This window comes from Sinocyclocheilus anshuiensis, unplaced genomic scaffold, assembly GCF_001515605.1.
Source record: "Sinocyclocheilus anshuiensis isolate Anshui unplaced genomic scaffold, SAMN03320099.WGS_v1.1 scaffold420, whole genome shotgun sequence".
Classification (NCBI taxonomy): Eukaryota; Metazoa; Chordata; class Actinopteri; order Cypriniformes; family Cyprinidae; genus Sinocyclocheilus; species Sinocyclocheilus anshuiensis.
The window spans coordinates 904,388-917,847 of NW_015557082.1; the positions used below are offsets into that span (position 1 = coordinate 904,388).

Sequence of the window (13,460 nt, forward strand, 5' to 3'; positions counted from 1 at the left end):
GAGTCAATTCCCATTTAACTTTTTGTAAGAACCACTGAGTCCTTTAGGTGTCACCTTGGGGACGCCAAGTGGATTGGCTCCTAGTGGATGACTCTTGATTGTTTTGAGTCAGTTTGCACTTTCGAGATGCTCCCTAAGTGTTCAGTTAACTGGCAGTGTGAGTTTTGAAGCCATACAGCAGTAGTGGAGAGTAGAAGAGAGGCAGGCTCGCTCTCATATCACCGCTTCACAGAGTACGACTCATCTCGCCTGATACGCTCACACACGCTCTCTCTTTTCCCTCACACACTTGTGCGGAAAGCCACACATCAACCCTCCTGTCACTGGGACGATGTATACGGAGAACCTGATGACTACTGGCTGGTGACAATAGAAAACAAAAGAACGATCCAACGGTGGGAAGAGGGACGATCCGGTTGGGATCTTGGAAGCCAATGCTGCAGCCAGGAGCATCTGCAGGCTTAATTGAGCGACTCAACCCGAGCAGCTGTGCACAGCCCACACGCAGAAGCTGAGAGGGACAGCCGAATCCGAGGATAGACGCGTACGCCGAGCTGACGGGGCTGGCTGATGTGGACGTACCACCTGTCAAGTTCTAGCCCTGGGTGAGCACTTTCATCTTCTCCAGAAAAGGGGCCGTTTAGTGTGGCAAATTGGCAGTGTCCCACCTATAATTAGGGCTTAAATATAGGATTGGGGAAGTCAGACCTGTAACTTGTCATCTTTTCTGTTGGTTTGACATGGACTCGGCAGATGCCGTATTGTTAATTTCAATCAGTTCCTATTGCTTTAGGAGCTTCAAAAGCTTTTATATGCGATGTAATGTGCTGCATGCACCCACTAACAAGAGCTTAATTACCTCTGCAGTGTGTATGCATGCAAATAACGAGCCTCATCATTTAAATACGACTGGACTGTCTTCTCTGGACGTCCTCTTCAAGATGGTTTTAAAGGGATAGTTCATCTAGAAATAAGATTTTGTCATCTCTTACTCGCTCTCATGCTGCATCTTAACCCATATGATTGACATTTTTCATGGAATTGGACAACAGGAGATATTTTGAAGATTCTTAGCAGGTCTTTTCTGTAAGACAAGTTTATAGTAATCACATCTGTCCAAAAAGGACAAAAAACGGAAGGGTTTATTAATACAGAATGCGTTTAAAAACACATGATGCACGGCTGTGAGGTGAAGAATGGTGCAACACTTCTTGAGACGCGATTTTTTAAAAGTTGAACTAAGTTTAATTTGAGAGATAATTTTATAGTGATGCACATCTGTCCAAATAGGACAAAAAGCCACAATGGTTGATTCACACAACCCACAAAAAAAACACATGATGCAGGGTAGTGAATTAGGGGAAAAAAGTAATATGTTTTGAGGTGTACACTAAAAAAAAAAATTGAAAATGTTGTTCATGTTCGTTGTCAGATTAAAAAATAGCATGCCAAGGCATCGTGCAAGATTTAACGCCATTGATGCCAAAACTTACTGGTTTGCACGTGTCGCAACCAAAAATTACATGCCAGTTTGAATATCAGTGTTGGAAATTTGGATCTTTCGTCACATAAAACCAGGTATAATCGGATTACTTTTTTCAAGTAACTAGTAAAGTAATGCATTACTTTTAGATTTACAACAAAATAACTAGGTTACTTTTTTCAAATATGTAACGCAAGTTACTTTGTTTTCCCATTTATTCACTGACAATTTTCTTGTGTTGAGAAAAATTGGGAGTGAGTTGCAGAGGCACTGCCTTTAGCCTGAGGCTTATTCATTTCACTTTTGGTGTGAAAGAGCCTTTACAGTTGCCAAAAATATAACTTATAAATAAGTAATATAATATAATATAAGTAATATAAATATAATATTAAAACAAATAAGTAAGCCCAGCCCATGTGACAAAAAGTAACACAAAAGTAATGTAATGCATTACTTTCCATAAAAAGTAACTAAGTAATGCAATTAGTTACTTTTTTATGGAGTAACACAATCTTGTAATGCATTATATTTTCAAGTAACTTTTCGCAACACTGCATAAAACTGACATTAAAAAGACTCAAAGTAGTTAATGAGGTAAATCAACCGCCTTTGGTCAGTCATATCGACCAAAATACATTTTTGTGTGAAAATTCTAATTCAAGTAAATAATGAAATTTTCATTTTCGTGGGAATTTTTCCGTTATCTGTAATTCTTTTGCTGTTGTGCAACATTAATTTGCACTATTAATAGCGTTCATGTCCTGCTGGGAAGTTCCGATTCATGAATTAGGATGTTGTAATTACAACATCAGGTTTTCTACCAAAAATACCTCTTCTACAAAATGATGAATACCGTGCATTAGGTCTGTTTTGTTTGCTTTGTTTTTATTTAATTTATGAAGGTGCTGTAAACGTAATTGTATTTTCTAGAATATTATCTCATTATTATTATTATTATTATTATTAAAAAAAACAATGATTTCATATATTAACAAATTTACCGCCAACTACAGATGCTGCATCTACTGCATCTGCCATGTTTTCTCACCAAAACGTTCCCAACTGGGAAACTCTGAATGATTACTACATTGTGGTGACGTTAATGTGCATTGAGCTCATAAATATGATCTTCCTGATGTGACTTGATTGCACCGTGTCCTAGATAGATTACTGTTTTTCACCAACTATTCAGAATTTTATTACAGTGTCCATTCTCAAAGGTCATACATCTAAACCATATTGAACACAAATTTTGATGGCAATAAAACAGATGTGAGGCAATTTAATTTTGGCATTGCTGGTCTTGAGGGCATTATTGAAATGGGTTCTTCAGCCCCCACTTACTGTAAGAGACAATCGCAGTGTTTATTGGATCAGCAGAATAAGATTTCATTGCTGCCTTCATGATAACAGTAAGATACGAAGAGCTCCTGATGAAAGGATGATGAGCGGAGAGGATCACTCTGTATGTGGGCAGCGGAGGAGGAGGAAAAGACATTGCGGCTCTTGTGTTCAGATCAGTACAGACAATAAAGATCAGGCTTGCAGCTGGGAAAGAATAATCACCTTCCTGTCCACTTTGATCAGTCCAGCTTATGAGAAGTACAAGGAATGTTCTGTTTTTAAATTGCGTCTTTAAAAGCTTGATTGTATGGTTGATCTTTCTTATGTTTAATGCTAGAGTTTCATTTTAGATGAGAGTTGACATGGAATCAGAATTGACCCTATTTACTTTTTTATTGCATATGATTTATTTTATTTTAAAATGTTATTATGTTTTATTTTAATTTTTAGAATTTTTATTGTGTTTAGTTTATTTCATATAGTAAATTTTTTAATACTACACAGAATGTAAAATGTCTGTGCCTTTACTTAAAGGGGTCATATGATGTTGCTAAAAAGAACATTATTTTGTGTATTTGGTGTAATGAAATGTGTTTATGCGGTTTAAGGTTAAAAAAACACATTATTTTCCACATACTGTACATTATTGTTGCTCCTCTATGCCCCGCCTTTCTGAAACGGGGCGATTTTTACAAAGCTCATCGGTCTGAAAAGCGAGGTGTGCTCTGATTGGCCAGCTATCCAGTGCGTTGTGATACAACATTAATATTCTAACTTATTTGTAACATTTGAACTTTTGATTTAGTGCAATATTTTGTACTGCCATTAGGGACTGCCAGTGAATGGCTGTTGGTTGCATGCATAAAATTCAACCTTTTTATTTGGACAGTGTATGATTTCTATTAACATTACAGAATAGAACATGATCTATTCTAATAATATTATCTTTCAACGTTCAATTTAAATAATTGTAATTGCACAAACTATGTAGGCTACAATTTCAATTTGTTTATTGTGAAATAACTCAACCATTTATGTTTTTTTTCTGTCCTCTGATAAGCATTGTTCAGGGCTGCCATTCCCAAAAGCTTTAATGCTTTCTTATGATACTTTTGGGAAACGCAGCCCTGTTTGAATGCACTTTTAGAAGTGAGTGAACGCTCTCTTTGATGGATTGGTTCTGTCTTGCAACATTTGCGTGTGTTCAGATGAGCAGGCAAATAGTTATATCCTACACAATTACTCGCTAACAAAGCTTATTCGTCCAATTCAATGCATATTGTACGCATTATTATTATTATTATTATTATTTTTGTTAAATAAACAAACCCACTGGTAAAAAAAACGCACCTTAGTATCGATATTTTTTGTTTAAGTATCGATACTTTCGATACTCGCGTCAGTATCGATACTTCGGATCGATACGCCCATCCCTACGGGATGTGTGTGTGAACGCACACACAGATTCCGGAAAATCGCTGGCAGTGTGAATGAACCAAAAGTAAACGATTCCTGGACAAATCACGGAAAACATTATCCATGTATTTTCCGGAATCTCTGCGTGAAAGGGGCTCAAGAGAGTTTGTTTACACGGTATATCGTGGTGTCTTCACCCCGGCGTTCAGCATGCGGTTCTGGGGCGGCATCCAAAAAATGATTCATCTGCGCTTTGTGGAAATGGATCTGCTCCGTGGAGGGTTTGCCAGATGTCGTGTTACTTGTCTGTGTAGTTGTCAAATGGAAGAAGGATGTAGAAAGAACAACTAAAGGCGATTGATTTTGTTTTTGTTGATGGATAGGACGCCTTGTTGAGCTTCAGAGCTCCAGGTCATTCCTATAGGACGTTCTGTAAAGCTTATCTGACCCGAGCAACAGTAAACAAGGTGGGCTGAAAGGATTGTTGTTAAGAGCACAATCGGTGCTTCTGTGTTCGATCAGGGTAACGTCACTTTGAACGTTCTCGAAATGTATCTGTTTTATTTATCTAATTATTTTGACTATTGTTAATGTATTGCTAGATTTCTCATAATCTATCTTCTCATAATTGATTTTTCCTAAAATATTGCTGTCAATCCCGTAATTTTGACTTTATTCTCAAAATATTACTCCTTTATTCTTATGATTTTCTGATTTATTATAAAAATATTAGCCACTATACTTTTCGAAAATATCACTCCTTTATTCTCATCATTTTAATTTTATTCGCAAAATATTACTATCGTCAAAATATTACTAATTTATTTTTAGAATTTTGGCTTGACAAGATATTAATATTTTTCTCAATATATATTTTTTCATAATTTTTACGATTCTCAAAATATTGCTCCTTTATTCTCAATTTCACTCATGTATTCTCATAATTTATTCACAAACTATACTATCCTCAAAATATTTCTTATTTATTGTTTATAATTTTGAGTATTTACAAAATATTGCTCCATTTCTCAAAATTTTACCAATTTATTCACATTATTTTAAAATTTATTTACAAAGTATTACTACTATTCTCAAAATATTACTGCTTTTTCATAAATTTGACTATTCACAAAATATTACTTTTCTCAAAATATCTCATAATTTTAACTTTATACACAAAATATTACTACTATTCTCAAAATATACTTTTTCATAATTTTGACTATTCACAAAATATTGCAACTTTTTCTTAAAATATTAGTACTTTATTCACATGCTTTTCACTTTATTCTCAAAATATTTTTACTATTTTATCTCTAAATTTTACATGCATGCATCATAAATTTTACATACAGCACAGTTTAACTTTTCTGTGTGATGCCATAGATAAACTGTTTTTTTGGTTCCCAAAAAATTGTTAGCTGAAAGAACGTTTTAGCTAACAGTTCTTTTATAGAACTATTTTTTTTTTCTTAGTGTGAAGTAAATGTTAAAAATCCCAAGAACCTTCTTCCACTATGAAGAACCTTTTGTACAATGGATAGATTCAATGGACATTAAAGGTTCTTCTAGGAACCATCATTGCCAATAAAGAAGCTTCATTTTTAAGAGTGTGTGCCCTTAACTTCCTGTGTCAGTGTGTCATTCAGCTACCCACAGGGCCTCGAGGAGGCAATATAATGACCCCTATGACAATGCATCCATCTAGGCAAGGCCAAATTCAGAATAGACAGTGCTGATGGAACCTTGGGAAGGGCCTGCCATGAATTTCTCATGTGACTTAAAATAGAAAGTACAGGCAAGCTTGAACGTCTCAAGCCTGTTGCCAGGCATTGATGAATTATTCAGCTATAATGGAACTGTGCACTGTGATCATAGAGCCACATGTGGCCGTTTCAAGCAGCAGCTACAAATTCTCACTTTGTTTCTGTCTCTGTCTCCTCCTTTCTTTTAAGCTTTCACTTTTTTCCTCTCACACTGGCTTGGCTATATTGGCGTGGCCGTGCTTTGTGGAGTGTTTTTTTTCTTTTTGATGTGATTTTGACTTTGTCATTGTGGGGAAATTTGTCAAGGACACAATCAGGTTCTTCGTCGTCTGTGTTCGATCAGGGTAACGTAAAATTGCAACACTGTCAGAGCTCAAAACTGTCTCACGTAAGAAAGGTGTATTAGAAAAAGAAAGAGTTGTAATTGGGTAATCCATCTTTTTTTGTCACATGCACGTCATTTCTCAAGTAAGGCCATCTGAGCAGAGTGCTGTCTGCTTTTAAGAAAGAAAAAAAAAAGAAATATGTGTCATGATTTTTAACTGAAAAGATCCGTTTTGTCTGTTTGATGCAATATTCAAACCAAAAAGAGCAAACTATATTTATTGTATTCAAATTATAATTTTTGTATACATTATATACAGAGAAGATTCAGCATTTTTGGGAATATTAATAGTATTTGCTTTGTAATATTATTTTCATAAAAAGCACATTTTCACCCTAAATTCTCATTATGGTAATGTGGAAAATCTTATTACTGTAATACTTAAAATTATAATATAAAATGTAATAAAATCTGTACACTGACATATATTTAGCAAAATATTATTTTTATTTTTGCCCCAAACCTTATTTATTTTCTGACCCTGGTAACCTTCTATAATGGAATTTTAATAATAATTATTTTATTTTCGTTTATAATAATTTTAAAAAATCATATAAACTTAATGTATATAAAAATTAAGAATTCATATTTTGACTTACTATATGCATCATAGAAGGTTATCAGGATGAGATATTAAGCAGGGCTTGGGGCAAAAAAATGCCACTGAAAGTGACAAAAATCCCCTAGATATTTAAAATAGAAATGAAATGCCCTGTTAGGTTTTTTTTTTAATTCTGTTATCCAGTGCTATATATTTTATATTGTAGTGATGGGCTTAATACCTTTGCAGACATTTCAGTTGTGAAATATGATTATTCACTGCTTCAGAGGTGAGTGTACTTGAATGTGGAGTTAATATGATAATGATTTTATAAAAACTCTGAACATTTGAAACTGCAATAATGTCAAACTATTTATTTACAATGCATTCCAGCAGAGCATTTTTTTGTGTCTTTGGTTATTAGTATAGCTTAATTGTTATTAACTTCTCAGTTATTTAGTATTTAACAAATTTGCAGTTACATTTTTGTGATTTTTGCCATTAGATAACAGGTCCTCATAAAGAGTGTCATGCTCAGAAATAATGAAAAAGAGACTGCAGTCCTTTTGAATTTGCAGAGCTTGCTGGAAAAAAGCTGCACGTTGAATATTCCTCTACTTTCTTCGTACTTCATATCTCATTTCATCCTCCTTCCTTTCTTCCCTCTTAAGCCTGTTCTCAAAGAGGCCTTAGGATTGTCAGTCATTTGCAGTGGCTCAGCGTTAATTCCACCCAAACGCCTGGCAGTGATGGTGTTCACACCCACAGGATTTACTGTATATGGTGACAGCCAAAACGCCAAGTTTGAGCTCTTGGGGAGTAAGAAGGGAGCACCCGTCAAGTTCCCACTGTCGAAGGCTTTCTGAAATTCCTCTCTCCCCGAATCCCCTCTTTCTTCCCGTCTTTCCCCAAGCCGGGTTATGTCATGCTGTATAATCTCTCTGAGCGTAATTTCCCCAAATGTTGTAAAAGAACGAATCATTCTTGTTCACTTCCATGCACTAATTTTTAGTTTGCTATAGCATGAGCCTATAGCATTCGAGCAAAGAATCATTTAATTGGTTGGACCTATTCTTTCTAGAGTTTCTTACTAGATTAGTAGCTATTTCTTATAATAATATTCCAAAAAATTTTGTAAAGAGTTGCTGACTTTTATACCGAATTGAGTTACTCATAATGATCCAATGACTCATTCAAAACTCAAATAATTTAAATCACTGGAATGAATATGCAAATCATTCGCAATGTCACACAATGACAGTGTCACATCAGTTGTAACCTCATTAATCATTCACTCCCCAGTGCATGCTGGGAAGAGGGTGAATGCGAATGAACAGTATTAATATAATATTGTTACTGAGCATTATTTACTAGACTGCTCATTTAAGCGTAGTTTTAGTTTTATGTAATTGCATCTTTTTTATTGCAATTGAGAGTTTATCATTGCAACTCCTGTAACCGAAAAATTTTAATGTGAAATTTGCATTTCTTTGGTTATTTTTTTTAGCATTATTTACTAGAGAGCTCATTTAAGATCATAAGATTTTTGCATTTATTTATCTTAAGTGCAGATTAATTTTTTTGTAATTACAACCTTTTTTTGTAATTTAGACATATCTCAGTGTGTGTGTGTGTGTGTGTGTGTGTGTGTTTTAACGGCTTTACATCATAATTTCATATTTTTTCTTTTAATTGCAACATTTTTCTCCTCATAATTGGGACTTTTATATCATACAATGTGAATATTTCTTTCTTTGTGACTTATCGTTCTCACAATTACAACTTTACTTCTCATCACTGCGACTCCAGTAATTGCAACTTTATACCAAACAATTGTGATACTGGCACATTTGAACAAAAATAAATATTTATACAATATTCTACTGTGGAATCTGCATTTCTTTGGTTATTTTTCAGCATTATTTACTAGAGGGCTCATTTAAGATCCTAAAATTTTGGAGTTATTTACTTCAAATTAATAGAAATTTTCATACTTTTCATACAATAAATAGCAACCTATGGATTAAACAGACAAAATCCAAACCATTTCTAGCCACAAGATAATCTAGTTCAGTATTGTTGGTGTTAGAGAACTGCAGCAAAACACCTCCTGATGTGTTTTCTGGGCCAGAAGGGATTGACAATAGCAGTACTGTGATAGATCCCACAATGCGCGAAAACATTAGCGATGCAGCAGGTTTTACGCGAGACCTCCTCTGCTGCTGGTTAGCCCGCTGTCGTGTGGTCTCTTTCCTAGAGACAGTATAAGTCTGCCAGCTGTCAGCGCTAGGCCACTGTTGTCTAGCCATTGCAGAGATTAGAGCTGGTTATTGGAAACAGCAAAAGCAGGCGGTGTGCCACAGGATTAAAGACGCTGAAGTAGGCCAGGTTCGCATCCAGAACAAAAATACGGGGGCCACTGTCCCAGAACATTGCCCGGTGTAATAATGGTTAATCCTTCTATTTTATGCCGGCACATGCGTGTCATATTTCTGGCTAGGTTGGACTTTATGCGGCATGCTGCTGTTGTGACCAAAGGGGACAAAAACAAGTGTATGCTCTGTGGTTTTTCTTTCATAAGAGCTTGTATTCATAATTCTAGTTTGACACAGAGTGGGTGGTAAACATCATTACTTTTGGATGCTGCTGGTGTTTTTGCATTTTCGTCATTGTTGGCAATCAGTCTTACAATGAGATATGAGATGCTGGAATTATATTACCCAGCAAACTTAGGAAAACTCATTCAAGGTATGAATGACCTTATTTCTTGTTTAATAAAATCAAGCGCTTATTGCTTGAGATGCCTATTTGTTGAAGGCCCTGCACACAATTCTCTAATGAAGCCTGTTTCCAAAAAATCAAAGGTAATTGATATTACTCACAATAGTGACACTTAATAGATACGCTTTTTCTCATAATTGCAGTTTTATACTTTTTCTTGTAACTATGTGACTAATTCTAACAATTGCGACCTTTCATATCATAAATTGCAGCTTTATTTTTTGTAATTGTAATTTTTTTTCTTGTAATTGAGACTTTGATATCCCACAGTGTGACTCTGTCATAAATTGCAGCTTTATTTTTTGCAAATGCAACTTTTGTCTTCTAATTGGGACTTTTGTAACTCACAATGTCAATATATATCATACATTGCAGCTTTATTTTTTCTTGTAATTGGGGTTTTATATTTCACTTTGCAACTATCTCATAAATTTTAAGCTTAATAAGCTCATAAATAAAGCTTTATTTTTTGAAATCGCAACTTTTTCTTGTAATTGGAACTTTTATATCTTACTGTGTGACTATATATCATAAATTACAGCTTTATTTTTGTAATTGCCACTTTTTCTTGTAATTGGGACTTTTATATCTCACAATGTGACTATATACTGTATCATAAATTACAACGTTATTTTTGTAATTACAACCTTTTCTTATAATTTGGGACTTTTATATCTCATTGTGTGCCTATATATAATAAATTACAGCTTTTTTTTTATAATTGCCACTTTTTCTTGTAATTGGGACTTTTGGGATCTCACTGTGTGTGTATACATCATAAATTGCAGCTTTATTTTTTGTAATTAGTCTTTTATATCTCACAATGTGACTCATAAATTGCATCTATGTTTGTAATTGCAACTTTTTTTCTTGTATTTAGACTTTTATATCTTACAGTGTGACGCTTTCACATCTGTGACTATAGCTGCGTAATAGCCATTTTTTCTTGTAATTGCAATTATATCTTACAATGCGACATTCACAATTCACAGTTGCAACTTTCTCACAATTTCTCATAGTTGCAAAATTCTGTTTCATAATTGTGACTTGTTTTCTTGTAATTGCTGCTGACAATTATGACTTAATATCATAATTGCAGTTTTCTTTCTTGTAATTGCAACTTTTTCTGTTTTTTTTTTCTCACATCTCACATCACATCTCACAGTGATTGCAGCTTAATCTCACAGTTGTTGTTTTTTTTCGTAATTGGAACTTTATATCTTACAGTTGTAACCTTTTCTTATAATTAGGACTTTATATCTCACAGTCCTAATGTGACAGTATCTCCCGTATCAATTATCTTTTATTCTTCACTTTAAGGTGGAAACTGATTTCTATTAATCATCAGCAATCAAAAGCCTGACTGGATTGTTTTTCCATGAGGGCTTTTTCCACTTGTGTGTCATAATGGGTATCCCATGTTTTGTCTGTAACTCAAGCTGAGGCATATGGAGCCTATGGACCTGTATTTTGCTCAAGTCACTCCAAACTTAACCTCAGGCTCATTATCCCGCAACAGCTGCTGGGGTCAATGGTGACCTGGTGTCAAATGGTTGTCACCATGTTCTCAAATTTATACAGGCCAACTGAATGCAGTGATGAAGGTATGGAGTCATGTGCTAGTATAATTTGTAAATCCTCTGTCAAAAGCTAAATTTCCATGAGAAGAGCATAAAAACTAGTCAAGGAGAAATTACAACGTCTCTTTTTAATTCACTCAAGTGAGCCAAGAGTGTGTGCGTTTGATTTGATCAATGTGCATTTTCAGGCTTCATCTTTGCCATTCAGTTCTAGAGTTCAAACCTCTCAGGCAGTTCATCTCCACTAGTGTCAGACAGAGAATAGACCAACCACTGATTTTGAGACACTTTAAAAGCAGTTTATTCTTTGAAAGACATTTCAACAGCGAAACCTCAAAACACTCAAGACACCCTTGAAATGGCAGTTTTATAAATGTCGTTCTATTCTCACTGACAGTTTATGGATTCCTAGCCTTTTTTGGTTGATGCTCCATCTAAAACACAGTAAGTTGTCTACAGAGGTAGTATTTTAGGGGATCACAGGCTCTTCCGAGTGTTCAGGTTGGCAATTAGCCTTTTTAAATTAGCCTTTTTTAAGATACTGCTAATGCTTTGTGTTCAAGCTCACTTAAAATAATGGTTAATTGAGATTAAAATGTTGTTTATATGTTCTTGTATTTCATTCATTGAAAAAAAGTGTTGATGTAAAAGTTATTAAGTGTAATTAAAACTTGATTTTACCTCATTTATGTTAGCTTGAATGTACATTTTATGCTTATATTATGCTGTTAGCTTAGCAACATGCTAACTAATAACATGTCGCATTCTCCTGTGAGGAGCACTATTTTGTTGTTGCCTATTTAGTGCACTCCTAATTAGTCACATATAAAGTTGCATGACAGCTAGGATTCCGCATATGTAGGCAGCTTGTTAGTTTTTTAAAACAGAGTTACTATGTCAGAGGAGAATTTGTGGGTTTTTGCCAAAGACTTCTTATAATTGGGAGGAACGGGGTAAATTACTGAGGTAAAGACTGAGCTTTAGCTTTCACACAGCAGGAGAATAAGAAACAGCTCTCATTGGTGCTTGATAACTCCAGCTAATAGTGTCTAATTGCTCTCGCTGATTTGTAAGCAGCAAGAACATTGATTAAAGGTGACGATGTTGCGAAGAGGCAGCAGACGGGTTGCCAACAGCCGGAGGGTCTGATTGTCATTGCAGCTGCTGCAACTAGCAATAAAGGATTGCCAATCTGAACCAAAGGTCACGCTCTGACTGAATGAACAACTAGCATATCTATTAGCACATTAGCATAGTGGTGCACTAAGATCCTGTGTAAGAAAAATATGTTTCAGATGGTCCCACGGGAGTAAAAGTGATCCAAATGTTTTGTGAGGTAGTCAAAAAAAAATTGCTGTTTTTATTTGTAGCATAAATGCTAATCCATTCTGGACTTGCTAAACAGGACCAAAGTCATACTTCAAAAAATTCAACAGAATATGTAAATGTGTGTGTGTGTGTTTTGTGTGACTGATTCTGAAATCACATGATAAACATCCATATCCACTCTCACGGAAGGCTAGGCTAACCCGCTTGGCAGTGGCCAGGCAGTCTGAAGTGATTCGTTTGGACAGGGTTAGAATACCAGTCAGTGAAGGGTGTCTTCTAATCCATTCAAGCCAAAGAGACGACCGCAGGACGGCATCCAAACTCCGCCATGTGACCTAGCTAGGTCGTGGCCTTCTCCAACACTGCCTGAAGACATTTCTCATGCAATACCAGGCTTGATGCTTGCCTTTCTTCAGCTCTGTCGTCCTTCTAATTAAAAGCTTATGCAACGTCAGTGTTATAGTTGCCCTAATGGAATGCCTTGTAATTTTATCACCCTGTGTTTACGTGTAATTGGCCCCAAGAGTCAATTGCGCCAATGAATTGGCAGTTAGGATAAGTATCTAAGCATCTCAAGAGGTTACAGTGGAAGGCATCATAATTAGATGTGTCCTTTGTTGCATGAGTATGGTTTTTACTCTTTCATTACCTTTTTTAAATTTCTGTTTTATTTTTGAAGTGACTCGAGTAATATGTATCTACGATAATTAATCTCTGGGTGGTTTGAAAGGGTTTCTTGTTTTAAGTAAAAATGTATACTATACATACAGGTGCATCTCAATAAATTAGAATGTCGTGGAAAAGTTCATTTATTTCAGTAATTCAACTCAAATTG

At 35.2% G+C, this 13,460-nt stretch overlaps 1 protein-coding gene across 1 annotated transcript in view; it reads left to right on the forward strand.

The window, feature by feature from the left end:
* The first annotated feature begins 180 nt into the window (after positions 1-180).
* The window catches only part of LOC107676981 (leucine-rich repeat and immunoglobulin-like domain-containing nogo receptor-interacting protein 3), a 29,525-nt gene continuing 16,245 nt past the window's right edge, over positions 181-13,460 (forward strand). Inside the window, exon 1 of the mRNA XM_016471755.1 lies at positions 181-605. The gene's annotated coding sequence lies outside the window, so the exon portion shown is untranslated. The remainder of the gene's footprint in view (positions 606-13,460) is intronic.